A 27,952-nucleotide genomic window follows, 5' to 3' on the forward strand; every position below is an offset into this window, starting at 1 on the left:
CTGAGCTAGAGGGCCGCTTGTTCACCTTCAAGCCTTTAAGACCCCAGACACTATCTCTTTTGATAGCCGGGCACCATCAGCTTTCTTCGCCACATTTGCTTATGCACCCGTTTGTCTTCGGCAATCGTATCATGGAGGTGTGCAGCCAATGCTGTGATTTTTTTGTTCTTTGATGCCTGATAACTGATCCCTTTGGGGCCTCATGATCACACAGGCTGGTGTGCTCTTCCATGTAGGCTTTGTTGCTTCTGAGCCAGATGGCTGCTTGTTTATCTTCAAGTCTTTAAGATCTCAGACACTATCTCTTTTGAAAGCCGGGCACCATCAGCTTTCTTCACCACATTTACTTGTTCACCAGCTTTGGCTTCAGCAGTTGTGTCGGGAGGATGAGCATTGTAGAGTGCCAATTGAATAAAAGAAAGTATTCATGCATTGAGGGAGTGCTTGCGTTAAGCCCCAAGGTCCTGCCGCCACCTTAACATTAAACCTATAAATATAGACCCATAGATCTATTTCCCCATCCATATATATATTTATTTATTTATTTATATATTTATATATATATATATATATATATATATATATATATATATATATATAATTTGCATGTACATGTCTTTGTCTAGACCTCTATAAATGCACTTTGACTCCTAGCTCTTTCCTCCATCTCCCTTGACTTTCCTCCTCTCCCACTACCATGCTCCGTCCCCACCTGGGTTATAGCTATACCTCTTCTTTACGTAACCTTACCCTTGAGCATTCCCTACCAGGCCTGCCACTTCCCCCTCAGTACCATTTTGAGTCCCATGTTGTTCCCTTGTCCCTGTGTTTGTTAACACCACTTCCTTACCTCCCCCGCACCTCCCCCTATCCCAAGTGCCCCCGGAACTGTCGGTCCTGTTGTTTTTCCTCCAGATAGTTCATCCAGCCTGTCTTATTTAGACAGACCTGTGGAGACACTAACATGCACGAAAACAAGACAGAGGAAAACAAAGCAACAGTATACAACCAGACAACAAAACAACAAAAACAAACCACTGACAAAGAACAAAACAAAACACATCAAGAAAGAAGAGCTTGTAGTTAGTTCAAGGATCATTTGTTGGACCTTAGGAGTGTTTTCCAATCCAGTCTGTTGAGGCACCACAACCTGGCCCCAAAGTCCACTTTCAGCATTCCCTGGGGACCTTGCCACTCCATTCCCTTGCTGTTCCACTGCACTCCACCACACTTTGCCTCGGTGTGGTGGAATCAGGTTAGGTGCCATTCGCACACTGTGTCTCCAGTGCTGTCCCCTGTATCACCCTTGGTCACTGAGGGGCATCATGTCTCATAGTGGGGCCAGCCATGTTGTTCTCTTTGTCTGCTCTGAGACTGGAACTCTTTAGGGAAGTAGAAAGCCTCATCTTTCTCCCTTGGAGTGGCTGGGGATTTCAAATTTGCCATTTCAGACATTGCGTTTAGCAGCCCAACACATAACCCCTATACCCCACCATAGCTACAGAAAACAATAAAGAAACAAAATCCAAGAACACTCATTGCCATTGGGTGCATAACAATCCTATCGAGAGAAAATACTCCGGCTTCCTGGGTTTCCAAGGCTATAACTCTTTGTAAAAATAAAAGTGTGTTATGTTTTCAGTGAAAGTTTACATAACCGATTAGATTTTCATTTAACAAATTCTCTACTTGTTTAGTGACATTAGTTACGTTTTTCAATAAAAAGGAAAGCAGAAAATTAAAAAAAGAACAAATGGAAAATGTGTTAAGAGTAAAGACAAATGATAAGATGTTAATTTTTAACCTAATCATATCTGCAACAATACACTTTCTGATGTACTGGCGATGAGCAGGGTTTAATCCCATCCCTGGTGAATGGTCCCAAGGGATTTAATGGAGGCTTATTCTCTGTGGAATCTCTGCCAATGCATTTTGAGTTTTTATACTCTTTATGGGAGAAGAAAGCCTCATCTTTCTCCCAAGGAGTGACTGGTGAATTCCAACTGCTGACCTTGCAGTTAATAGCCCAACACATAAACCATTATGCCACCAGAAGAGAGATTTGTCTCTAGGTGCCTTCCAATGGAAGCACTACAATTATGCAAGGAGGATATTTTTTTCTGTACTGGAGCCAGGTCAAGTCAGAACCAGTGTGTCCATGGTTTGCAGCGAAGTCAGAGGAAGAAGAGGGTAGACTGTCTATAACTTCTCATAGTCCAGGGAAATGCTAGGCCTGGAAGGGGGCATGCTGGCTCAACCATATTCAGAAAATCTGCACACTAACCTCCCCGGCTCAAATAATTACCAGCACCATGTCTCTGAATATCACCTAAAAGCAAAATAGTGAAAGCACCATTTCCATTTCATAATACTTTTACTAAAAGTAAAGTTCAATTCAGTGATGTGAAGAAGCTGGGAAAATTATCTTCTCATTTCTTTCTTTTTCTTTCCCTCCCTTTCCCCTTCTTCTCCACAGAACTTAGAGGCAGAAGGAATAAAGGCAGCATGGCACCAGCTGGAGGACACCGTGGGATCAGGGTCACCATTTAACTCATGCTTCTCCAGTTTGGAGGGGCAACTGGATGTCCTCGTTTGTGAATTTGCTTATTAATCTTTTTGAGTTAACAAGGTCATGGTAAAAAAGGATTGTTGGTGTTTTTGTTAGGAACCTTCTAGTCCAGTCCAACTCATAGTGACTCAATGCATCAGTGCAGAGCTCTCTAGACCAATGGTTCTCAACCTGTGGGACCCTTGCACAGGGTGACTGTAACAAAATTATAGTTATGAAGCAGCAATGAGAATATTTTTATGGTTGTGGAGGTCACCACAACATGAGGAACTGTATGAAAGGGTTGTGGCATTAGGAAGTTTGAGAACCACTGCTCTAGGCTTCTCTATGCTGTAATCTTTACAAGAATGGGTTGCCTGTTTTTTCTTCCAAGAACAGAGCAACTGGTGGGTTCAAACCTTCAACCTTTTGGATAGCAGCTGAGCACTTAACCATTGTGCCTCCAGGGCTCATTGATAAACTCTATTAGAGGGTCTTAACCATTGCAACCCCATGGATCCTTTTGGCATTTAGGAAAGGCTATGGAACACCTGCCCACTCCCCAGAATAATATTTCCAAATACCTCCAATGAAATACAGAATCACAAAGGCACAAATTGTATTGAAATGCAGTGATAAAAATAAAAGACATTGGATTTGTGGCAAATATACATGTTAATAAATACATTAAATATGATCTGATGGTGTGTCTAAAAAACCAAACCCACACCATTGAGTTGATCGTGACTCACTGTGACCCTATATAAAATTCCTCAGGCTAAATCTTTACAGGAGCAGATCATCTCACCTTCCTCTCAGAGAACAACTGGTGCCTTTGAACTGCCAACCTTGAGGTTACCTGCCTAATGGCTCACCCACAGCGTCACCGTGAGTTCTAGATAGTGATGAGCATGAACTGTACTCAACGATGGCTGCAACGACTAGCATGGGGTGTGAAAGCATGTAGAATTTCTCTCGGTGGTATTTACATGGCTCATCTGAACACAGCTGTGGACATGCTAAACTGCCCTGCAAGCTTAGGGAAACTAACTCAACCAGGATTGTCCCCCATCCAATTTTACATTGCTCCCCAGCCTGCTGGGGCTCAGTGGCTCAGTGTTAGGGTCCCTTGTCTAGATACCAGGGCTGGCATGGAGAAAGTCATTCCTCTGCTGCCTTCTAGTGTGTGGGGGAAGATATTAGTGTTATGCCTTGGCAGGAAATTGCTGGATTTTCCTGGCAGCCACATTCTTAATAACCATTTACTGGATACTTATTATATTCTGAGGGTAAATTGGTGGTTCAGTTGTAGAATTCTCCTTTTCCATGTGGGAGATCTGGGTTTGAGTCCAAGACAATGCAACTCATGTGCATCCAACACTCATTTGTCAGGGGGATGCTTGGTTATTGCTATGGTACCAAACTGATTTCTGTGTTGCTATGATACTGAAATGGCAGGGGTCGGTCCTAGGTCTTAGTCATCTTGGTGCTGTGAGGGGTGGGAGGGCAGCGGCCTTCCCACCTGGGGAAATGCGCAGGCTGGCCCTCCCATTTTCGAAGCCATTTGAAATTACTGCACGGATCAGCTAGCTCCCTGGGGTGGAGCATACACAGGGTATTCTGTGGGGTAGAGGTGAGAGGTGGGAGGGTCGTCAGTACCCTTCCGCAAAGGGGAGCTTCACTTCTACCTCCACTTCCCCTCCCAAACCAGCTGCACTCGCCTGGCTGCAGAGCAGTCCAGGGGTTCGCCCCAATTCTTCACAGCCCACTGACCCTCCGGGGCATTCCTTGCCTTTAGGAGGCCCCGGTTGGTATCAGGGCCCGAGCCTCCACATTCTACTCCCATGTCCCCTTAAGAGACCCCTAGCATTGTCTGTTACCGCCCCCCCTCCCCACCCCCACCCGCGCACACCTCAGCCAGCCCTGGTGCAACCACCTGTGGACATTGCTGCAGGACAGTAAGCCCTTGGCTGGGCAAACATAGCAGCCTGACCCCCTTTCCTCAGGCCTCCCCCTCTTCTCCCACCCTGGTCCCCACCAGGCTGCTGTAGTCTAGAGGCTACCTGCTCTCTGTATCCTGAGAGAAGCACAGTCAGAAGCTTGTGTGGGAATTTCCTTATGGTTTACAGGGCGCCGGCCCACCTTCTAAGGACCTTGGCTATGAGATGAAACCTTCCTACATGCAGACGCACACGTGCACACACACGCACACGCATGCACGTGGCTCCATGTTCTTTGCTTGAGTACTTGAATGGCTGCTGTGTGCTTGATTCTGCCTCACAACCTGCCCCAGCTTCACCACCTGGCTTGTGTACAATTCAATGATTGGCACAGAAGAGATGGGATACACCAAACCCAATTCTGGATTCTTGGTGTCCCGCCCTAGCTAGTGGGCGATGCTTCGGGGGAACCTGGTCTGGCAGGCAGGAGCCTGCCCAGGTGCTGGAGGTTGCATAAGAAGGCCTAGGGACCAAGAGAAACACTGGAAAGGTGGGAAGTGGGCCAGGTAAGTGGCAGAGGTGTGAGGCTAGATTAGTATTGAACGGGTGGGGCAGTGATTAGAATCAAGAGGGGACAGACGTGAAGTACGGTAGGCAGCAGAGAGAGACCAAGTAATGAGCATTGGTTGTCAGAGTTGGGTGAAGATTGTGTGTCTCTGGCCCCTGTGGCTTCCCTCTGCCCCCGAAAGGTCAGGGCAGCTTTAGCACAGCTTCAGGCTGCAGAGGCCACTCACCACCAGCTTGGATAGCCCTCCAGACCCTGCTGACTGCATAGGCGGAAGGGAACCGGGCACTGAAGGATGCCTGGCCCTGTCACATCAGCTGCTCTGCACCTGACAGATAAAAGCCTATGTCACCCCACTTTCTACCACCCCAGTCACCTGCATGGGCAAACTGCAATGAGGCCGCGGCCTCGGGCCCTCATAAAGGCCAAAGTGGTCCCTGCAGGGCTGCCCCTGCCAGCAGCCCTGTGAGGGTTGGTCATTCCTCAGCTCACAGCAGCCACATCCTACCCAAAGTACGGCTCTAGCCTCGCCCTCTGGGCTTGCCTTTCCCCATCCTCAGCCACCCTTCCCTGTGCAAGGAGGGGACTATGCTCATACAAAGGACTTGTTTTAGAAGGTGGGTTCCTTTCCCCTCCCCCTTGGCTAGGGTCAGGCTGGCGCCCATCCCCCTCTGAACGTCTGAGGCCCCTGGCAAGCGCCACCCCTTCCAGATTTGCCCCGCCCAGGATTGAGGGCCCTTACTTATAACTTCTCCTTCGTCCTGGCCATGGCGCTTTCCTCCTCCTCGGGCTCGTATGGGCTCCGGGCTGTTTTTAACGTGTCCGTTTGTATTGATGTATGGAATTGTCAATAAACACAATCATTTATTACTTTGGGATGCCGGCCTGTGAAGCAGAAGGAGGTCTTGCTCCCAGGGCGGCGCGGGGGCGGGGCCTTGGGGCGGGATGTCGCTGTGGGCGGGAGCTCGGTGATCTGGGGGCGTGGCCTTGTGGGGGCGTGGCGGGGCCTCGGGAGGGCCTTTCCGGACTCTTGGCGGCAGGGTCATGGCGGAGGCGGCTTTGGAAGCCCTGCGCAGGCAGTTACAGGAATTCCCGGCCGCGGCAAGGGGTGAGTGGACTCTTCGGAGCGCTCAACGTCCTCGCCTCGCCCGCGGAGCTGCTCCGGGCCGCGGGCGTGGCCTTAGGCTTAGTGGGGACCGGGCGCCAGAACCGGGTGCGCCCGTACCGCGACCTCAGCTCCCAGGCCACGCCCGCCTAGTCACTGGTTCCCCTGGTCCCTTCGCCACTTGCGCGGGCTGCTTGTGGCCCCACCCATCGCTTTTCGGGTGCGCTCTCCCTCCTGCCCCACATGTTCACAGTGGTTTCCGGGGGTGTGGACGTGTGTGTAGTGAAAATACCACAAAACCGTTTTCTACTTCAACAGTATGTGCTCAGTGACGCTAATTACATCCATTACACTCGGCGACCTTCACCACTATCTGTTTTGGAGGAAATTTCCACCACACTGCACAGCAGAGCTGTGAGGGACTTGGGGCCTGTTTTGAGCCCGGTTCTGTCCTGTTGTCGTTCTTGCCTTTCCTGGCCTTTCCTGACCTGAAAGCATGTCCGGTGCCTCTGAGTCGGTTCTTACTCTTAATGACCCTCCATGTACAACAGCATGAAACACTGCCCATCCCGGACCATCATTCAGATGCACCCAGGCTGCTTAGAACAGGCCTCCCTGTTCTGTGTCCAACTTTCACCTGCTCAGGAGGGGATTGAAAATAACACGGCTTGGGTCAGGTGCACGTCTGTCCTCAAAGTCACATTCTTGCTTTTCAACATTTGAGGGGTCTTGTGTAGCAGATATACCAATGCAATGCATCATTTGATTCAGAAATGCTGCTGCTTCCATGGGCATTGATTGTGGGTTTGAGCAAGGCGAACCCTTGACCTCTTCAACCCTTTCTTCATTGATCATGACGTTACCTATTGGTCAGTTTGTGAGGATTTTGATCTTTACATTGAGTAGTAATCCACCCTGAGGACTACAATCCTCGGTCTTCATCAGCAAGGGCTTCAGGTCTTCCTCACTTTCAGCAAGCAAGGTTGTGTGACCTGCATATCACAGGTTGTTGACAAGCCTTCTTCCAATCCCGATGCAGCTTTCTTCTTGTAATCCAGCATTTCTAATTACTTGCTTGACATACAGAATGTGTAATTATGGTGAGAGGATACAACGCTGACACACACCTTTTCGGAGTTTAAACCATGCAGTATTCCTTTTGTTCTGCCTCTTGACCCAAGTCCAAGTTAAGTTCTGCATGAGCTCAGGGAAGTGTTCTGAAATTACCCTTCTCAAGGATACCCGTAGGTTTTTTTTGAACCATTTTATTGGGAGCTCTTACAACTCTTGTTCCAAATGATACATCAATTGTATCTGACATATTTGTACATATATCCCATCGTTCTTTTCTAGACATTTACTTTCCATTGAGCCCTTGGGATCAGCTCCTCTTTTCCCTCCCTCCTCACCAACCCCCAACCCTGTGGCCCCTTGATAGATTATAGATTGTTAATTATTTTCAGACTATCCATACTTTTATATGATCCACACAGTCAAATGCATTTGGCATAGTCAATAAAACACCAGGAAACGGACTCGTCTGCTTTCAGAGAATCTGCACTGTTCCTCGTCCTTGTTCCAGGTCCTCTTCTGAGTAAGGCCTAACCCTCTGACAGCTTCCTGTCACAATGTACTGCTGCAACAGTCTTTAAATAATATTCAGCAAAATTTTACTTTCTTATGATATTAATGATACTGTTCTATAACTTGAGCATTCTGTTAGGTCACCTTTCTTTGGAATGAGTACCAGTAGGGATCTCTTGCAGTCAGTTGACCAAGTAGCTGTCTTCCAAAATATATTGACAAATTTTATTATGGTGAAAGATATATAACCCAAAATGCCATTTTTAAGAATACAGTTTGGTGACAGCAACATTCATCAGGTTATGCTATCACCACTATTCATTTAAAGTTTTAAGTTATTTCAAAATAGAAAATTGGTACCCCCCTCAACGGATTCCCTCCCTTACTTAAAAAGAAAACAACCCCAAACTAATTCACTGCTGTTATTCTCTTCAGAACACGGAGGACAAGCACCCCTTTGTGTTTCCGAGACTTGCACTCATGACGGGAGCAGACAGCCTCTTCTTTCTCACACAGAGCAATTAATGAACTTCGGTTTATGTGAATTTACCTAGTCTTGATAGGTCATATAATAACATCTAGCATCTTTGTCAGTTAACATGTTTTCAGAGTTCATCCATGTGATAGCATGTAGCAGGATGTCCCTTCTCTCTATGGCTGAATGTGCAGATGAGTGAATAAACAAGACATTTATTCATTTAATGGACATTTGAGTTGTTTTTGCATTTTGGCTCTCCTTTTTTAAAAATCATTTTATTGGGGGCTCATACAATTCTTATCACAATCCATACATCCATCCATTGTGTCAAGCACATTTGTACATTTGTTGCCATCATCAGTCTCAAAACATTGCTTTCTACTTAAGCCCTTGATATCAGCTCCTTATTTCCTCCCTCCATCCCGCTCATCCCTCCCTCATGAACCCTTGATAATTTATAAATTACTATTGTTTTGTCATATCTTCCACTGTCCAACATCTCCCCTCACCCACTTTTCTGTTGTCCATCCCCTGGGGTGGGGGGTTATATGTAGATCCTTATAATCAGTTCCCCCTTTCTACCCCACCTTCTTTCTACCCCACCTTCCCTCTACCCTCCCCGTATCGCCACTGTCACCACTGGTCCTGAAGGGATCATCTCTCTTGGATTCCCTGTGTTTCCGGTTCCTCTCTGTACTTTTGGCGCTTCTTAATACTAAAACAGGAATATTGGCAACACGTGTCTGTTTGAGTCCTTACTTTCAAGTGTCTAGGCTATGCTGTATACCTAGGAATGGACTCGCTGGGTCCATGTAACTTTTGAGGAACACAGAGGCCGTCCCATTTTACATTCCCACCGGCAGTACAAAAGGGTTTCAATTTCTCCATATCCTTACCAACACTTGTTAGTTGACATTTTTTCTTTCTTTCTTTTTTTAAAAATCATTTTATTGGGGGCTCGTACAATTCTTATCACAATCCATACATACATCCATTGTGTCAATAACATATGTACCTTTGTTGCCATCATCATTCTCAAAACATAGTTGACATTTTTTCCTGACCAGATCTATCCTAGTGGGTGTGATGCAATATCTCATTGTGGTTTTAATTTGAATTTCCCTAATGTCAATCTGTGCTGCATCTCGTTAAATAATTGAAAGGCTCCCATGCGATTTTGAGGACTAAAGTGTTCCTGACCCAAGTCAAGATGTTTCAGTCGCCTCCTATCCATGTGAAAGCAGGACCCTGAAAAGGAGGAAGACCCCAGAAGCATCTGCATTTGAACTTGGTGCTGGCCAAGCATATTGAAAGTGCCATGGACTGCCAAAATAAGCAAATAAGTATGTCTTGAAGGAAGTATAGCCCGAATGCTCCTTAGATTCAGGGATGGAGAAGCTTTGACCATGTCGTCAGGAGAGACTAGTCCTTGGGGAAGGGCACCCTGCTTGGGAAAGTAGAGGGGCAGAGAAAGAGAAGGCCTGCGACCAGATGGGTTGACACCGTGGCTGCCACCATGGGTTCAGACATGAGAACAATTGTGAGGCTGGTACCGGACTGGGCAATGTTTTTTTCTGTGGCACACGGGGTTGCTATGGGTTGGGACTGACTGGCTAGCCCAGCAGTGACTAATGAAGGAGCCTTGGTGACTGAAGAGGTTATGAATTGGGCTGCTAATTCCAGGGTCAGCAGTTTGAAATCACCAGCAGCTCTGTGGGAGAAAGATGAGGCTTTCCTCTCCTGTAAAGGGTTGCAGTCATGGAAGCCCACAGAGCCAGAATGTACTTGATGTCACTGTGCTCAATGACTGATAAAGGAGCCCTCATGTCGAAGTGGGTTAGGCCATTGGGCTGTGACCTGCAAGTTATGGTTCTAACCCACCAGCCACTCCTCCAGAGAAAACGGAGTTTTTCCAGTCCAGTAAAGAATTACAGTCTCAGAACCCCTTGGGCCATTCGACAATGTCTGATAGGGCGATAGGGTTGCTATGTTTGTGTTTATGAGTGACTTAGCGACCAGAGCCATGGTGGCATAGTGAGTTATGAGTTGTTCAGTGGTTCAAAACCACCAGCCTATCCAAGGGAGAAGCTTGAAGCTCTCTGCTCCCATGAGGGCTTAGAGCCCCTGAAGCCCACAGGGTTTCCAAGATGAAATCTACATGAGCGCCACCATGTCATCTTTGTCCGGTTTCAGAGCTGGTTGTTTCAAACCGCTGACCTTCCCTCCCCATTAGCTGCCAGGCTGTCTTGCCCCAAAGAGGGCAGCCGAGGAGACCCGACGGGGCAGTTCTGCTTCGTTCCATACCCACCCAAGCCCACTGCTGTCACCGCAGCTCCCACTCCGGCGACCCAGTGCGGGGTCTCCAAGATTGCTGGTCTTTATTTATTTTTATTTCAGTCCTATAAGATTTTCTTCTTTTTAAAATTTATTATTTTTATTTTTAAAATCATTTTATTGGGGGGCTCGTACACCTCTCATCACAATCCATCCATCCACTGTGCCGAGCACATTTGCACATGCGTTGCCATCATCATTCTCAAAACATTTTCCTTCTACTTGAGCCCTTGGTGTCAGGACTGTCAGTCTTTCCTGGAAGCCTCATCCTCGCCTGGAACAGGAGGTGGGTTTGAATTGTTGACTTGCAGGCAGTCCAATGCCTATTCCACAGCCACCAGGGCTCCTGAAAAAAGAAAGAAAGAATCAAACACAGCCATGGAGTCATTTCTGACTCATGGAGACCCTGTCGGACGGAACAGAACTGCTCCTGGAATCTGTACTCGAATACAAAGCCTCACCTTTCTCCCAACAAGTGGCTGGTGGTTTCAAACTGCTGACCTTGAGGTTAGCAGCCCAACGTGTGACCCCCTACATCAACAGGGCTCCTTAGAGTTGCCGTCAGTTTGCGTCGACTCCATGGCACACATAAAGAATACATGGTTCATGCTGTCGGTCAGCTCTCCACGTGCTGCTTGGCCATGTGTAGATAGCCTCTTGGTAGAAATCACAAGCTTGAGTCTTTGGCCGATTTTGACTGTGGGTGGATTGTCTTTGTTGTGAATTTGTAGGGATTCTTTATCTATTCTGGATATCAAACCCTTATCATTGGATACAAGATTTTCAAATGTTTTCTTCCTGTTCTACAGGTTGTTTAGGTTTCTTTCTGCTCTATAGGTTGATGAAATCTTTACTTTTTTCCTAACAGTTTTATTGGCATCTACTCACAGAAACAATGCAGTAAGTTCAATCACAGTTGTGCAATTATCACCACAGGTTTAGGGCATTTTCTTTAGTCTAGTACCCATCCTTATTAGCTCTCCATTTCCCACCACCCTCCCCTGCCATACCCCCAGGAACCATTAATCCAGTTACCATCTCTAGATTTACCTATCCTACATTTCTTATATAGAGAAACATTAAAAATCAAAAAAGCTAACAACAATAACAAAGTTATAAAACATATAAAAACCTCAATTGTAAATTAACAGGGATGTCTCTAAGGTGAGCCAGAGCCAATTGCAAACCATAGATCATGAATGGATTTTGGGTTCCCACTTAATCGTAGCTTCAACCTAAGAGCAATTAGTTCTTGCATCATGGCCCCGCTCAGTACTCACCCTCATGAAGGAAACACAGAAGACAGGAGTGCTATAGCAAAATTTCTGTGGTGCAGAAATTTGATGGTACCCGGCTATCAGATAGAACAGTGTCTGGGGTCTTCCAAGCAAACAGCCATCTAAGTGAGATATCTACTAAGCCCACCCGGAGGAAGCACACCAATATATGTGATCCTTGCAATGTAAATTATCGAATCCAAATCCAAAGAAGAAGAGAGTAGTATCCGAATTGAAATGGTGAGACCCTGACTTGCAGGAGGCTGTGGATGGCAGTGGAAGCCCCAGACACATTTGCAGGATCTACAATAGGGACTAAGCCTCCAGTGCTTGCCCTCTTGACCACCATGGAGACAGGGGGATGACCTGGTTACCTGACAGAGAGTGTTGGAGGAACGACTATAGTAGATTAAAATGATAAATTCAATTTGAACAGTTCAAACCTTGTCACTCGATCCCCTCTGTGATATATTTTGTGCTTGATGGTTTTTAATATTTTCTGGTGTTTTTTTCCCCCCATATTGGGATTTATCTCTGTTGTAGTTTGTTACTGTGGGTAGCAATCTTGGCTCTGTGTTTTTAACTGTTTTTCAGTATATGAAAAGACAGGATTGATGAGCTCATATCAAGGAGTTCAAGAAGGAAGAAAATGTTTTGAAACTAATTTTGGTAGCAATTTTACAATACTGCTTGATGTGACTGAACTACGGAATGGTTGTCTGGATTAGCTCTTAATAAAATGGTTTGAAAAGAAAAGATAAGAAGCTCAATTGAAAAGAAAGCAGAAGATATTAAAAACTAGAGTGAATTTACATGGATCATAAGGGAGATCAAATGATAGGGTGCTAGATTTTAGCCTGACTGCATCTGCAGCAGTCCACCTTCCAGTGCACCCTGCGTGCCAGCAGGCTGCTCACATCCCTGTTGCAGGCTCAGAGGGGATTATTCAGGGGCTTCATCCACATGTATTTCCTCTTCACTTAAAAATAGCAAACAAACAAATAGCTTTGAAATGGTGGACAGGGGATCAAATGATCAGAGTTTACATTTTAGCCTATGTACGTTGGCCATAACTGACTTTATAATGCTCTCTGGCTGATAATAGGGCTAATCATATCCCTTAACGGTGATAGAAGGATGTTTTCGGAAGCTTAATCTATGTGTGGACCCTGCAGAAGGAATTTGAGCTTTCACCGTCATCCATAGCCTTCTGCAAACCAGGTGTTCACAATTTAAGCTCTAATGCCAGTCCCTCTTTAGATGTGAATTCTATTATTGACAGTCCTTGGATCACACAGGCTGGTGTGTTTTCCATGTGGATTTAGTTGACACCCATTTCTTTACTTTCTTAATGAACTTTTTTTCTTTCATTTTGATGAAATCTAACATGTATTTTAAAAATCATTTTGTATTTTTTTATTTAGTAAGGATAAAACAATAGTAATGTAAAGATAAAAATACAAACAATGGGTAAGAAAGAAAAGACCATCACCAATATGTTAAAGGTCACGGAAGAAACTTTTGTCATGCAACAAGCAAGAGATCCTTGCACCTAGAACAAAATTCAGGTTGGGTCTAGACTCTCTAGATGGAGGTCAACTAGCCAGCTATCAAGTTTGACCCAGCACAATCAGCATTATAGTGTTCTATGTTTGATAGTAAGGCTGTTCCAGACCTTTGCCAGTGGCTAGAGGGGATCTGCCAGGGGCTTAATCTGACTAGACACTCTGCAGATGGGTTTGGAGTTCCCGCTGCCCTCCATAGCCTGCCACAAATTGAGTGTTCACAGTTTTAGCTCTGATAATTTTCCCTTCGTCATCTCTGGATCACACAGCTGGTGTGCTTCTTCCATGTGGATCTAGTTGACTCCTCACTTAGATGGCTGCTTGCTTGAATGTAAGCCTTTAAGACCCCAGACACTATTGCGATCGATAGCTGGGCACCATCTGCTTTCTTCACCACACTTTGCTGTAGCACCCTTATCTTCAGTGATCATTTCCTGAAGGCATGTATCCTGCCAGGCCATGTGATCAGAACTAACTGTTCTTGGATTGGGGCTAAGAGTTCAATGGGAGCCCAGAATCCATGTGCTCCCTCATGGGTTGGTTATACATGACTCTGGTTTATTTTGGAAGTTGTCTTATGACAAAATCAAAACACCAACAACAGCAGCAAATCCACTAGCAAACAAACAAAGGGGGAAACAAAACAGAACACTCAAAAAAAAATCCCCCAAACAAGAAACAAAAAACACTCAAGGTAAAGGCAGGAAAACAAAAACCCCAGTAAACAAAAAGTACATTGTCAATCATGCCCCTGGGGTGTAAGGCGATTGAACTGGCAACTAATTAATTTTCCCAATGACCCCCACTGTCGGTTTGAGGAGTCTGTGGGAGAACAGATCCACTCTGAGCTGCCATGAGTTCTTGCCTGGCAGTTCAACCCCCGTCTTGGTGTTAGGGGCAGCCTTCCTTGATCAGTTCTTCCAAGTGCAGGTCCCAACACAATAGATCCAAACCTGTCGTGCCACTGTTAGGGAGGCATCGAGGTACTAAATATGTGGTGTCCTTTTCCATTGGACATCTGACTGCTGCTTCCCCAGCCCAGGAGCAGCCCCTCTCCACTTCCTCTCCCACCAGAGTACCCTCATCCCTAGTCCAAGGGTGCAGGCAACTTGGAGGCAGAGCTCAGTTCATTCAGCAGGACCTCTATGTTAAGCCCCTCTGGTGCAGCCTCTGTGTTCTGCCGTGCTGCCTGCACGGTCGGCATCCAAGGTCATCATGGTGTTTAGTCCATGGTGTGGTTCACCGAGGGTTGGGTAGAAATGTATTTGTAGAGTCTACCCAGGAACAGGAAATCAGGTCCATTGTCCCCCTAACTTCTCTTCAATCTTTGTTTAGCATCCCTTCCCAATGTGAGTTGACTTCTCCCCAGTCACCCACCACACTCACCAACAGAGCTATCAGGGTCTCTTCCAAAATGTAGATGCTCCCTCCCCTGGTCTTCGTTTGCTTTTCGGACAGGAGTCTCCTCCCCTCCTGTGGGGCCCATTGGTTTGCCCCAGCCTTGTCTCGATGCTGTACAGCCTCCTGTGGATGGCCATCTCCCATCCCCCCTCTTCAGGGGGTCGACCCCAGACCATGTGAGGTCTCCTAGCTCCAGGTGGCTCTTGGGAAGTGCATGAAAGGGAGGTGATGTGTGGTTCGTGGCCGGTAGGTAGGTTTCTCCCCTTTTGCTCAGGAATTGGCTTCTAAGATTTGTTTAATTGGGTTTCTCCTTATATTAGTGGACTCATACAATGTTTGTCCTTTTGTGATTGGCTTACTTCACTCAGCACAATGGTTTCCAGGTCCTTCCATGTCATGTGGTGTTTCGTGCTTTCACCACCGTTTTTCAGGGGGGTGTAATATTCCATTGTGTGTCTGTACCATAGCGTCTCTATTCTTCCACTGTTGGGCATTTGGGCTGCTTCCAGTTTCTTGCTATTGTGAACTGTGCTGCAATGAACATGGGGGAGCATTCATCCACTCGTGTTGTGTCTGTATTTCTTTAGGGTATATGCCTAAAAGTGGTATCGCTGGATCACCTGGGATTTCAATTCCCAGTTGCTTTAAGTATCTCTATATCATTTTCCCCAGTAGCTGTATGTATTGACAAGTCCACCAACAGTGCACTCGAGGTCGAATCTCTCCATGTCCTCTCCAGCACTTGTTGTTTCTGGGTTTGTATTTTTTTTTAAATTGGGGCTAGTAGCTTATGTATTTTGAAAATTATGTGATTTTAGAATTTTGCCCAGTTATTTCATTAGCTCTGGCAGCGTTTTTGAAGGATCCCTGGTGGCGTAATGGTTAAGAGTGGGCTGCAAAGTGCAAGGTTAGCAGTTCAAAACCATCAGCTACCACTCAGGAGAAAGATGGGGCTTTCTACTCTTGTAAAGAATTACAGTCTCCGAAACTTCCCAGGGCAATTCTACCTTGTCCCATAGGATTGCTCTGAGTTGTCATTTGGATGATAGTGAGTTTGGATTTTTTTTAACCATAGTTTTATTGACATCTTACACAATCCAGTATATCCATTCATGTACAGTTCTGTGGTTCAACCCCATCATCAATGCTGTCAGCTCCCCATTCCCTCCCCACCCCTTCCCATACCCTCAGGGACTTGTTACTCCTATTAGCTGTTTCTGAAGAGTTATCTATCTTGACTTCCATGTCTGAACAATCTTAAATATGCAAATGGACATATGCAAATATAACAATTAATGAGGTAAAACAAATAAAAACCTTAGTAGCAAGGGGATAAAATCTTAACTAGAGGATAGTTATGTGGTTCATCATTGCCACACTGCTCTCTGGATTTCTCTTCCATTCCATGTGGCCCTTCTGAGAGAGCCTGTCCAATTCTTGGTGCATTTTGGGGTCTTCTACATCCATTCCCCCTTGACATCAATATGGTTGCATGTTTTTGAACTTCTGATACCTCTTGCTGTTGACACCTTATGATCACACAGGTTGGTGTGCTTTTCCCATATGGACTTTATTGCTTTCCTGCTAGATGGCTGCTTGTTTAACTACAGGCCTTTAAGACCCCAGACGCTCTGCCTTTTGATAGGTGGGTACCGTCAGCTTTCTTCACCCCATTAGCTTATGTACCCTCATCGTCTTCAGCAATCATGTCGGAAAGGTGAATATCATACAGTGCCAAATTATTAGAACCAACAGTTCTTGTACTGTAGCAAGATTCAAGTAGAGACCCAAAGTCCACCTGCTTCCTTGTTACGTGTGTATGTATATATGTATATATATATGTGTGTGTGTATATATATATATATATTTCCCCTCGCATCCAATTTTTTGGAGTAGCTGTTATGAATTCTTCAGAATTTTCTGTGTACACAAGCTCATGTCATATGCAAATGGAGATTATGTTTGTTCTATTCTGATTTAGATGCCTTTTATGTCATAGCTAAAAATTCATTGTCCAGAATAAGATCTTGAAGCTTTAGCTTTGCTTTCTTCTAAGGTTATATGATTTTAGTTTTACCTTCAGGTCATTGATCCATTTGATACATGTGGGGGGGAGGGCCAGCCTCCCACAACTAATGGTGGGTTCGATAAACGCAATTGTACAGTTAAAATAGATTAAGATTATAGTAAAGTCCTAGAGAACATGAGAGATAGAAGACAGATTGAAATAATGGAGTCAGACACATTTCATAGTAGCATGCTCACCTCAGCCTCACTTGGTGGTCCATGTGGAGATAGGGGGAGGGGGGGAGGACAAGGGGAAAGGGAACAGGGGAGCCAGAAAAGGGGAGAGGGAAAGGGAGAACTGAGGAGAGGCTAAGAAGGGAACCCAAGACAGCTCTTTATTGCTAACCCAGGCCTATATATCTTTGGGGGATGTGCAAGACCAGTAATTACAGGTAAAGACATACATCACAGGAAGGGGTTGCACTATAGGGTATACAGCAATGAGAGGGGGACAATCTAGGGATATACACAATAGGAAGAGGAGGGATTGGGGGCACACATGTGACAAGGGCGGATCCTAGATTCAGGATGGCAGCCTAACTTTGAATGTCACTGAGCTGGTTTGACCTGTTTTCTGGGTCTCCATAGAAACCATTATCAGTAGGGTGTAAACTATGGGAACCAAGCTAATGGTCACAAGCATTTAGGGAGAACTAGCCCATTGTCCTTAACAGCAGGGAGGGGGGGACCTCTACCTGCCCTGGGAGCAGGCAGTTGTCTGGCCAATGACTGCCTTCAGGGAGGATGTCTCCAAGCATCTGGCCTCCCACCATATGCTGGCAAATAGGCTCTAGTGTTTGACATGTCTTTGGGGAGACAAATCTGGGGAGAAGTCTCTTTATAATTCCACATACATGATGTAAGGTATCGGTCCATTTGCCTTCATTCCTTTGCATGTGGCGACTCAGTGGTCATAGCACTGTGTATTGAATAAGTGAGTCTTCCCCCATTCACATAATGGTCAAATCACAAGTTACCATAGGTGTACGGGTGTATTTCTTGATTCCCATTTCTACTCCTTGGCCTGCCCTCTTAGGAGTAACACACTATTTTGATGATTGTGGCTTTGTTAGATCTCTCGGGGGATCGAGTTGTACCTCATTAGAAAGAATTCATGCCGGAGCCTGGTTCATGATCCAAGTGAGTTTGATGAGAGGTAGAAGAAGTTTCAGGTTTTACACAGCACCCATAGGACTCCTCCCGACCATGCAGCCTGGCTGAAGCTGCTCAGCGTCACGCAAAGATCTCTCCTTCCCTGCGACTCTCTGTTAGATCTCTCTCTCTCTCTCTCTCTCTCTCTCTCCCTTCTCCCCCTCCTCCTCCCCCACCCCTCCCTTTTCGTGGATTCCAGGGGGAGGCGTGGTGGACGACCCCAGATGGACCCCATTGGCTGAATTGAATTCACCTGGCTCAGGTGGGCCGATCCAGGTTTAGCACCCACCCAATCCCACTGGTGGGAAACCTGAGCCTCTGAGCATGTGCAGTGTGCCGCTCTTTGTTCCCTTGCCTGGCTCTCTGGGCATGGCTTAAGGGACATCCCATCCCTGCGCTAGTCTGCCTAACAACGTTACAGTACATTTTTAAATTGGAAAGGATGAAACTTCCTATTTTTAAAAATTTATTTTTTATTTTATTTTGAAACCTCCTATTTTGTTCTTCTTTTTTTCAAGATCATTTTTACTATTTGAGGCCCTTTGCAATCATGTGAATTTGAGAATTGACTTTCCGTTCCCCTAAAAGGAACATAAAAGCTGTTGGAAATTTTATAGGGATTGCAGATCACTTTGGTCATATTGTCATCTTAACAATATTAAGCCTTCTAATTTATTTATGTCTTCTTTAAATTCCCTCAGAAGTATTTTTAGTAGTTGTCTCCCTCATTAAATATTCCTCAGTCCCATCTACATGTAACCTCCTTTCTGGGAAATGGGCAATGCGACGGTGGGTGAGGGGAGACGCGGGGCAGTGTAAGATAAGATAAAATAATAATTTATAAACTATTAAGGGTTCATGGGGGAGGGGGAGGGGGAGCGGAGAGGGAGGGGAGGGGAAAAAAAGGAAAAATGCTGATTCCAGGAACCCATGTGGAAGACGAATTTTGAGAATGATGAGGACAACGAATGTATAAGGGTGCTTTACTCAATTGATGTATGTATGGATTCTGATAAGAGTTGTATGAGCCCCAATAAAATGATTTATTAAAAAAATTATTCCTCATTCCTTTAGTTGTTTAGATGGTATTAGAAATGGAATTGTTCTCTTTCTTTCCTTTTCCGATTGTTTGCTGCTGGTGTATGGAAACACAACATATTTTTAAAGAATCTTTTTATTAGGGACTCATACAACTCCCATCACAATCCATATACACATCAATTATGTAAAGCACATCCGTACATTCATTGCCCTCATCGTTCTCAAAACATTTGCTCTCCACCTAAGCCCCTAGCATCAGGTCCTCATTTTTTCCCTCCCTCCCTGTTCCCCCCTCCCTCATGAACCCTTGATAATTTATAAATTATTATTTTGCCATATCTTTCCCTGTCCGATATCTCCCTTCACCCACCCCTCTGTTGTCCGTCCCCCAGAGAGGAGGTCACATGTAGATCCTTGTAATTGGTTCCCCGTTTCCAACCCATCCTCCCTCTACCCTCCCAGCATCACCACTGACACCACTGGTCCTGAAGGGATCATCTGCCCTTGATTCCCTGTGTTTCCAGTTCCCATCTGTACCAGTGTACATCCTCTGGTCTAGGCAGACTTGCAAGGTAGAATTGGGATCATGATAGTGGGGGAGGAGGAAGCATTTAGGAACTTAAGGAAAGTTGTATTTTTCATCATTGCTACATCGCACCCTGACTGGCTTGTCTCCTCCCCGAGACCCTTCTGTAAGGGGGTGTTGTCCAGTGGCCCACAAATGGAGTTTGGGTCTCCACTCTGCACTCCACCCCTCATTCACTATGATATAATTTTTTGTTCTGATGATGCCTGATACCTGATCCCTTCAACAGCTCGTGATCGCACAGGCTGGTGTGCTTTGTCCGTGTGGGCTTTTTTTGCTTCTGAGCTAGATGGCTGCTTGTTTACCTTCAAACCTTTAAGACCCCGACTCTATAGCCGGGCACCATCAGCTTTCTTCACCACATTTGCTTATGCACCCATTTGTCTTCAGCGATCAAATCAGGGAGGTGAGCACACAATGATATGAATTTTTGTTCTTTGATGCCTGATAAGTGATGGCTTCGACACCTCTTGATCACACAGGCTGGTGTGCTTCTTCCATGTGGGCTTTGTTGCTTCTGAGCTAGATGGCCGCTTGTTTACCTTCAAGCCTTTAAGATCTCAGATGCTATTATCTTTTGATAGGCGGGCACCATCAGCTTTCTTCACCACATTTGCCTATTCACCCGCTTTGTCTTCAGCAGTTGTATCAGGAAGGTGAGCCTCATAGAGTATCAATTTAAAAGAAGAGAGTATTCTTGCATTGAGGTAGTACTTGAGTGGAGGCCCAAAGTCCTTCTGCTACCTTAATACTAAACCTATAAATATATGCACATAGATCTGTAAGGTCTCTCTCTCCGGGACTAGATTTCAGCCTTGGTCCTTGGCTCCGCGCGAGAAAGATTTTACGCTGAAGCCGGCCTCGTGATCCAAGTGAATTTAATGAAAGTTCAAAGAAGCATCAGGTTTTACGCGGCACCCATAGGATTCCTTTGACCATGCGGCCTGGCAGAGACTGCTCCGGGACACGCAAGGATCTCTCCCCTCCCACGGAGATGACCAGACCCTCTCCCTCTCGATTCCTGCCTTCTTAAGGGTTCTTGGGGGAGGCGTGGTGAACGACCCCAGGTCGATCCCATTGGCTGATTTGTAGTAACCTGGCCCAGGTGGGCTGCTCCAGGTGTAACGCCCATCTCCACCCACTGGCGGGAAAATCCAGCTTTGTCCTTTGCTGGTTCTCCTGGGCATGCGTAAATGGACTTCCCAATTACCTAGGCTAAGCTACCTAACAGATCTATTTCCCCATCCTCATATATAAACATATTTGCCCATGTACATGCCTTTATCTAGACCTCTATAAATGCCCTTTGCCGCCCAGCTCTTTCCTCTATTTCCTTTTTTGACTTTCCTCCTTTCCCACTATCATGCTCAGTCCCCACCAGAGTTTCAGCAATTCCTCTTGGTTACATTACCCTTGATCATGCCCTACCAAGCCTCCCACACCCTCCTCACCACCGATTTGGGTCACTTGTTCCTTTGTCCCTGGGTTTGTTAACACCACTACCTTTCCCCCAACTTCTCCCTCTCCCATGTCCCCCCGGAACTGTTGGTTCCATTGTTTTCTCCTCCAGATTGTTCATCCAGCCTATCTTATTTAGACAGACCTGAGGAGGTAATAACATGCACAAAAACAAGACAGAGCAAAACCAAGAAACAATATACAGCAAAACAACAGCAAACCAATGACAAAAACCAAAACAAAACACAATAAGAAAAAAAAGCTTGTAGTTAGTTCAAGGATTGTTTTTTGGCCTTTAGGAGTGTTTTCCAGTCCAGTCTGTTGGGGCACTATGCTGGCTCCAAAGTCCACCTTCAGCATTCCCTGGGGACCTCGCCACTCCAATCCCTTGCTGTTGCACCCCTTTAGTGTTTTGCCTCAGTGTGGCAGGATCATATTGGGAGCAATTCCCACACTGTGTCTCCATTGTTGTCCCCTGTAGGGCTATGAGTCAATGAGGGGCGCCATGTCTCCTAGTTTGGCTGGCCATGTGGTCCTCTCTGTGAACTGGCTGTTCTAATTGGAAATATCGTCCCCATGGCCTGGTGGTCCAGGATGTGCTCCACTCTCCTCGTTCCCCTTCCTCTGCTCCCGTGTGCTCCGATCAGATATGTCCCTCTCCCGGAGCTTCAGATTCAATACCGCCCTTTGAAATAAATTCTTCTGGGGGGAGGGGCAGGTGTCCATTTAGTAGTTGGGATTGGGACCGGCCCCCCAAACCTCTCCACTGGTTCCCTACTGCATGCTGGCATGCTGCATTCACATCTTGGAGCATTGGGTTGAAGTCTGGTCCCTCTTTCCCTGTGGAGATAAAAATAATACCCGCTCCCCTTGGGTGGGTTAGTGAGGCTGAAATTCTTTAAGTGAGCAGACAGCGTCTATTTTCTCTTGAGGAGTGGCCGATGGGTTTGAACCACTGACCTTGCTGTTAGCAGCTACCGGGGTTCCTTACAGTTAGCCGTAGGCACACTAAATGAAGAGACAGTAGGTTAGAAGATAAATGTGGGGAAATCAGTTAAGTGCAATGAGGGGCTCCGGGATGGAGGTTCAATAGGGTGAGTAGAGCGGGCCTCAATGAGGAGGTGGCTCTTGGGCACAGACTCACGGGCGGGGAGGGAGGGAGTGTGCAGACACATGCGGGGGCAGTTCACGGAAGGCAAACACCCTGAGCCGGAGAGAGGATGGTGCGCTCGGGAGAGGGAAGCGTTTTGCCCATGTGTATTTTGGTTGGTTAAATTCCTAGCAGAGTAATTTTGGGGTCAAAGGAATTGTCTAGATTCAAATTCTCTCGTTTCAAAGCCCTTGGATAGAAGAGTGACCGTACCCCAGAAGAAATCTATTCAAATGCAAGAAAATCAAAATGGAAGAAGAGTAAAAAACATAAAGGGGCTAAAAATAGCAGTTACCACCTCTGTTAAGAATTTCTGTGAGAATGTCAGGGGTTTACTGAGCCTGAGTCATCTTCCGGGGTGCCTGTTACAGTGGGCTGGCACAGCTTGGCCACGTGTCACCCCTCCGCGTTCCTGTGTCTACTAGGCAGGATCCTTCTTGCCTCTTTGCCAGTGACTTTCAAGTACCAATCAGCTCTTCCCTTTCCACCTTCACAGGTCCCCTGGGACCTTCCTATTCAGCTCCAATTTCTGATCTAGCTAAAGACATCCCCACTTTCCCACTGACCGTGAGACTAATCGGATGACTTCACCGGAGGCGCGCGACCTTGTGGTTCAGGGGGAGGGCAGTGGCCTTGAAGCACAGGGGGGACCTTCCGCTCTACCCAAGGGAAAGAATGGAGGGAGCTGCAGGGCCAGGGTGCAGGGAGGGTGTGTGGTAAGGGGCCGGCTCCAGGCAGAGGCTAATCAGAGGAGAAGAATGGGTTGGGCCCCATTACCAAGGCCAGGCAGACTTTATTCTCCAAGTGGTAAGTCATCAAAGGAGGTTTGCTCAGAGTGACAACATGAGGCTGCCTTTCAAGAAGATGTCTGGAGCTGGTGTGATAAATGCTTTTGGAAGGAGGGGAGTTAAGCCAGGGGAACCAGTTAGTTCACTGTGGCAGGAGATATTGTAAGCCTTTAATCCAGTCATTAAGCCAGTGTGTACTGGGGATCATGGGCGTGCTGGGCACTGTGCTCCCTCCTGGGAAGGCGTAACCCACACCCCCACCCTCATGGAGATCACATTCTAGCCAGGGACAGAGACAGCTATCCAGTGGAAATCAATTGAGTAGATAGTATATTAACCTGTTTGCAAACCTGTCACTGGAGTCGTAGAACTGCCCCGTATTGTGTCTGAGGAAACAGATTGGCCACCACGTCTCTCTCCCGAGGGGCACCTGGTGGACTGAGATCAACCCCCTCCTGGTTAGCAGCCACGTGCTTAAGCACCGTGCCACCACCAGGGCCCATAGATAGTGTGCTTGACGGTGCAGGTGGTCAAGAGGACATGCACGCAGGAAGGGAACGAGGAGTTTTTCAGAGCCCCGGGGTGGTGTCCATGGTTAAGCATTTGTCTTACTAATGGGAAGGTTGGTGCACTTTGCCTCCTCCTAAAGGACCCCCAACAAAATGCAATCCTTTTCAGAAAAGTCAGGGCCACAAACTGTGGAGCAAAGGTCCATTCTGACATCCCGGGTCACCAGGAACCAGAATCGACTCAAGGGCAACACTTTTTGTTTACTAGAAATGGTTGTGGGCTGGGGCCGGCAGGGGGTGGGCGGTGGGTATTGTGGTTCACAAGTTCCTAAAGAAGAAGGATAGCCAGCTGGGGGAAGGAAGGCTCTTGAGGTGACTTGTGAGTGGAAGGGCCCCAAAGGAGGTGGCATGGGAGAGGGAGAAGGTGAGGGCGAGGGAGGTTGGGAGTGTTTGTAGGTAGACTCGGTGAGACGAGGAGCCAGCCAGGAGCACAACAGGGAGTCAGTGATGTTTATGAAGGGTGCGATGAAGGGCAGCAAGAGAAAGCCACCCAGGCAGCACACAGCACGGTACCATCATGGAAGACCCAGGGCGTTCAGGTTATAGGCATGTCTCCCCGATGAGGCTGTCAGCATCTTGAAAGGACCCATTCACACTGGCCAAGCCAAGTGCTGAGCACATTCCAAAATATTCAGTGAATATTCGCAGTTGGAAGGCATTCTTCCTTCATCTTGCTGCCCCCAGCCACGGGGAGCTTCCTGCGTGGTGCCTGAGGCTGCTTTTCTATACTTCGCAAGAGGTCCGCCACCGCAGCTAGGGAAGCTAACCAAGGGTCTGGCCCCAGGGAGGACTGGGGTTTGGGCCAAGCAGGAGTCCCGCTGTGTTAGCCCCAGTTGACCAGAGAAACAAATTCATAGCCACTTATATGTGTTTTTAAAGAGAACTTTATATCAAAGAAAAATTGTACATTAAGAAAACATCCCAGCCCAGTCCAGATCAAGTCCTTAAGTCTGATATTAGCCCATATGTCCGATACCAGTCTATAAATCCCTCTTCCTACTCACGAAACACAAGCAATGATGCTGATGCAGGAAGATCACAGGCCAGTGGGTGGAAAGCCTTGTGGACCCAGTGGTGGTAGAGGCATCCCAGCGCTAGCAGGGGTCTCCAAGTGAGCCCTGCGGCTCCTGGGCTCTAGTGTAGCTCTGTGTGTCTTGTCAGCAGGAATGTCTCACAGGAAGGGAGCTATTGATTTCCGTGGGCACCTCCAAATGAGGTCATCAAGCTGCAACCTGAATGACAGCTTAGACTCCACCCCTCCACAAGTTGACACCAGAGTATGTTGCTCACGTGCTCTTGGGCTGTGTGGCCCCTCCTGGAGTAGGCGTGCGGCAGCCTCCTCCTTGAAAATCCCCTTCTATTTCTGGTGGTCCAGAGTCTCTTGGTCCCTCCCCAGTGAGAACTGCCCAGTGATACCCTGTGGCCTGCCCAGAGAGGGCATCTCATCCGTAAGTGGCTGGGTGCTGTTTATGTCAACATCTACCTCCCACCCCACTTAAGAGCTTGGCGTGCCTCCAACCGTGCCCTACCTGGATGAGGCCCCGATGCCACTGCACTTCTACCGGGACTGGGTCTGCCCCAGCAGGCCCTGCATCGTGCGCAATGCCCTGCAGAAGTGGTCGCTCCCCTATCTGAGGTGGGTGCAGCCCTGGGCTGGTCTAGGGTGATGGGCGAGCTGTCTTGTGGCATGTGGGCATGCTCTTAGAGTCCCTTCCCCTAGGGCCACGGTGGGCGCCACGGAGGTGAGCGTAGCGGTGACCCCAGATGGCTATGCTGATTCCGTGCGCGGAGACCACTTCGTGATGCCACCCGAGCGCCTGCTGCCCCTGTGAGGTGTGTTGGATGTCCTGGAGGGCAGGGCCCGGCACCCTGGTGTGCTCTACGTGCAGAAGCAGTGCTCTAACCTGCTTACTGAGCTGCCCCAGCTGCTGCCTGACTTGGAGCCCCACATGCCCTGGGCCTCCGAGGCTCTGGGTGAGAGGGGGCGACTGGGGCAGAGGGCAGTCATTGAGAATACACAGAAGAAGTACACACCAAGCTTCTACACTGACAGCTCGGTGACATTGATTGTCTTGGCCCACACCCACCACCCCATGGCCAGGGTCAGGCCCTGCCGCCCTGGAAGCCTTGACTGTTGACCGACTGCAAAGGATTAGTGCTCTAACTTTTGCCTGTGGGGGGCTGGGCCCACTCCCCAAGCCCTCCAAACCATGGCCTCTTCGCCACTTTTCCCTGGGATGCCCCTTGCTCTCGCGCAGCACCCCTGCCCACATCCTGTTGGGTGTTATCCCAGACCCAACCTGCCAGGGACAACCGCTCCTAACTCTCCTCCTCTGTCCTGCAGGGAAGATGCCAGAGGCGGTGAACTTCTGGCTGGGGGAGGCGGCCGCAGTGACGTCCTGTAGGTGTCTCTGGGATGCAGGGACAGGGAGGAGCCAGGATGGGGCAAGGGTGGGAGGCTGGCCTGGAGGGTCGGTCTACAATTCTGCGAACAGAGGAGGAGTGGCGTGGCAGCGTGGTGGGTGGGATGACTTTGGTGTGGGGACGCACTAGACATCTCTCAGAGGGCACGTTGGCCCCGGAGGTGAACTTGGGAGAACCCTATGCGTGGATATTTACCTCTTTGGAGAGATGACCTGCATGGGGCGTGTGGTGTGTGCCAAGTCCCTGGTGGCTGGGATCTGGAATGCCCTCCACCCCAGCCCCCCCTGGGCATCTCCTGGAGTCTGGTTTGACTATGTCGTTGAGAATACACAGAGCAAAAGCAAACACCAAGCTTCTACGCTGACAGCTCAGTGACATTGATTCAGTCCCTCTAGTTGATTCAAACGTTCTCACCCTCCATTCCCGAGTTCTTCTCCCTGAGGGAAATGAGGGGGCTTCAGAAACTGTGTAGAAAATAATGGGATTCCCCCTCCCCCCTTATAAATTCATTGTCCTCCAGGATCCTGGCTGTTCTTTGAAGAGGCTGTTTTCAGTCTGAGCCCGAATGGAGTTTAAAAGAGTACCATGCTCATGGCAGAAGGATGGAGATCCTTTACTGGCTAAGTTGAACTAGTACTGGGCGTAAAGGAGACATCAGGGGACACTTTGGATGGAAGGTTGAAATCTTTATTCGCAGGACTTTCTCGTTTTTACACCCCTGGCTGTCTTGAGGCGCAAGGCTCTGGGTGGGCAGGTTCTGCCTCTCATGTGCCCTGCTCCACCAAATCTGCCCAGGACCTTCTTTGTGTTGGCAGTGCACAAGGACCACTACGAAAACCTCTACTGTGTCCTCTCTGGAGAGAAACATTTCCTGTTACACCAGCCCAGCGACCGACCCTTCATCCCCTATGGTAGGGCTGGGGCCTGCCTTACGCATGGGCCCCAAACCAGAGGAAGGGTAGCGAGGATTCCCTGCCTGTGTCCCTGGGGCCAGGCAGCCAACAGGAGAGGCTGGGAGGAGGTGTGAGGGGCTGAGAGCACTCTTTGCTGAGCTCCCCCTTTTTCTCTGGCATCAGAGCTGTACACCCCAGCAACCTACCGACTCACTGAGGCGGGCACCTTTGAGGTGGTGGATGAAGAGGCCATGGAGAAGGTGTCCATCTTGGCCCTGGGCCTCAGGGAGGGGCGAGCTCATCCATCTCCGAGGAGCAAGCGGGCCCCAAAGGTCTTGGGAAGGTGGCCCCTTCCTCCGTAAGGTCCCGCCTTCTGGGACTGGCTTCCCAGGGCGGATGGAGGGGGACCTTTGGCCCTTACCGTTGGCAAGGCCAAAGGCCGAGTTCCCCGGTCCTGCTCCGTCCCCAGGTGCCCTGGCTTCCACTGGATCCCCTGACACCAGATCTGTCCCGGTACCCACAGTACCATGGGGCCCAGGCCCTCCGCTGCACCATGCAGGCCGGCGAGATTCTCTACCTGCCGGCCTTGTGGTTCCACCATATGCAGTAGTCCCAGGGCTGCATTGCTGGTGAGGAGCTGCTGGCCTCGGCCAGCGGGTGGGCTGGGGAGGCTCTGGGTCAGAGCTGGGCCACCCACTCCTGTGCTTGCTCTCCCCACAGTGAACTTCTGGTACGACATGGAGTATGACCTCAAGTACAGTTACTTCCAACTGCTCGACACCCTCACCAAGGCCTCAGGCCTGGACTAGTGGAGCCCCCAGGGAACGTGCCCCCCCACAGCTCAGGGGGCACTCTGGCTCCTCCCCAGATGGGCCCCCACAGAGACACCCTGCAATCTGTCTGACCCAGAACCCCGTTTGGGTTGGGACCGACCCTGTAGACTATCGTGGGTGATAGGAGGAGGACCAGGAAGTGCCAGGCAGGTGTCTAGTCAGGGTTCCCAGAAAGCTGCCACGCAGGTGAAGCA

General features: G+C 48.1%; 1 pseudogene; it reads left to right on the top strand.

Moving 5' to 3' along the window:
- Positions 1-5,820: 5,820 nt before the first annotated feature.
- LOC142435772 (bifunctional peptidase and (3S)-lysyl hydroxylase JMJD7-like) lies at positions 5,821-27,734 on the top strand (annotated as a pseudogene).
- Positions 27,735-27,952: the final 218 nt, after the last annotated feature.

Source organism: Tenrec ecaudatus (genome assembly GCF_050624435.1).
Source record: "Tenrec ecaudatus isolate mTenEca1 chromosome 1 unlocalized genomic scaffold, mTenEca1.hap1 SUPER_1_unloc_14, whole genome shotgun sequence".
Taxonomy (NCBI): Eukaryota; Metazoa; Chordata; class Mammalia; order Afrosoricida; family Tenrecidae; genus Tenrec; species Tenrec ecaudatus.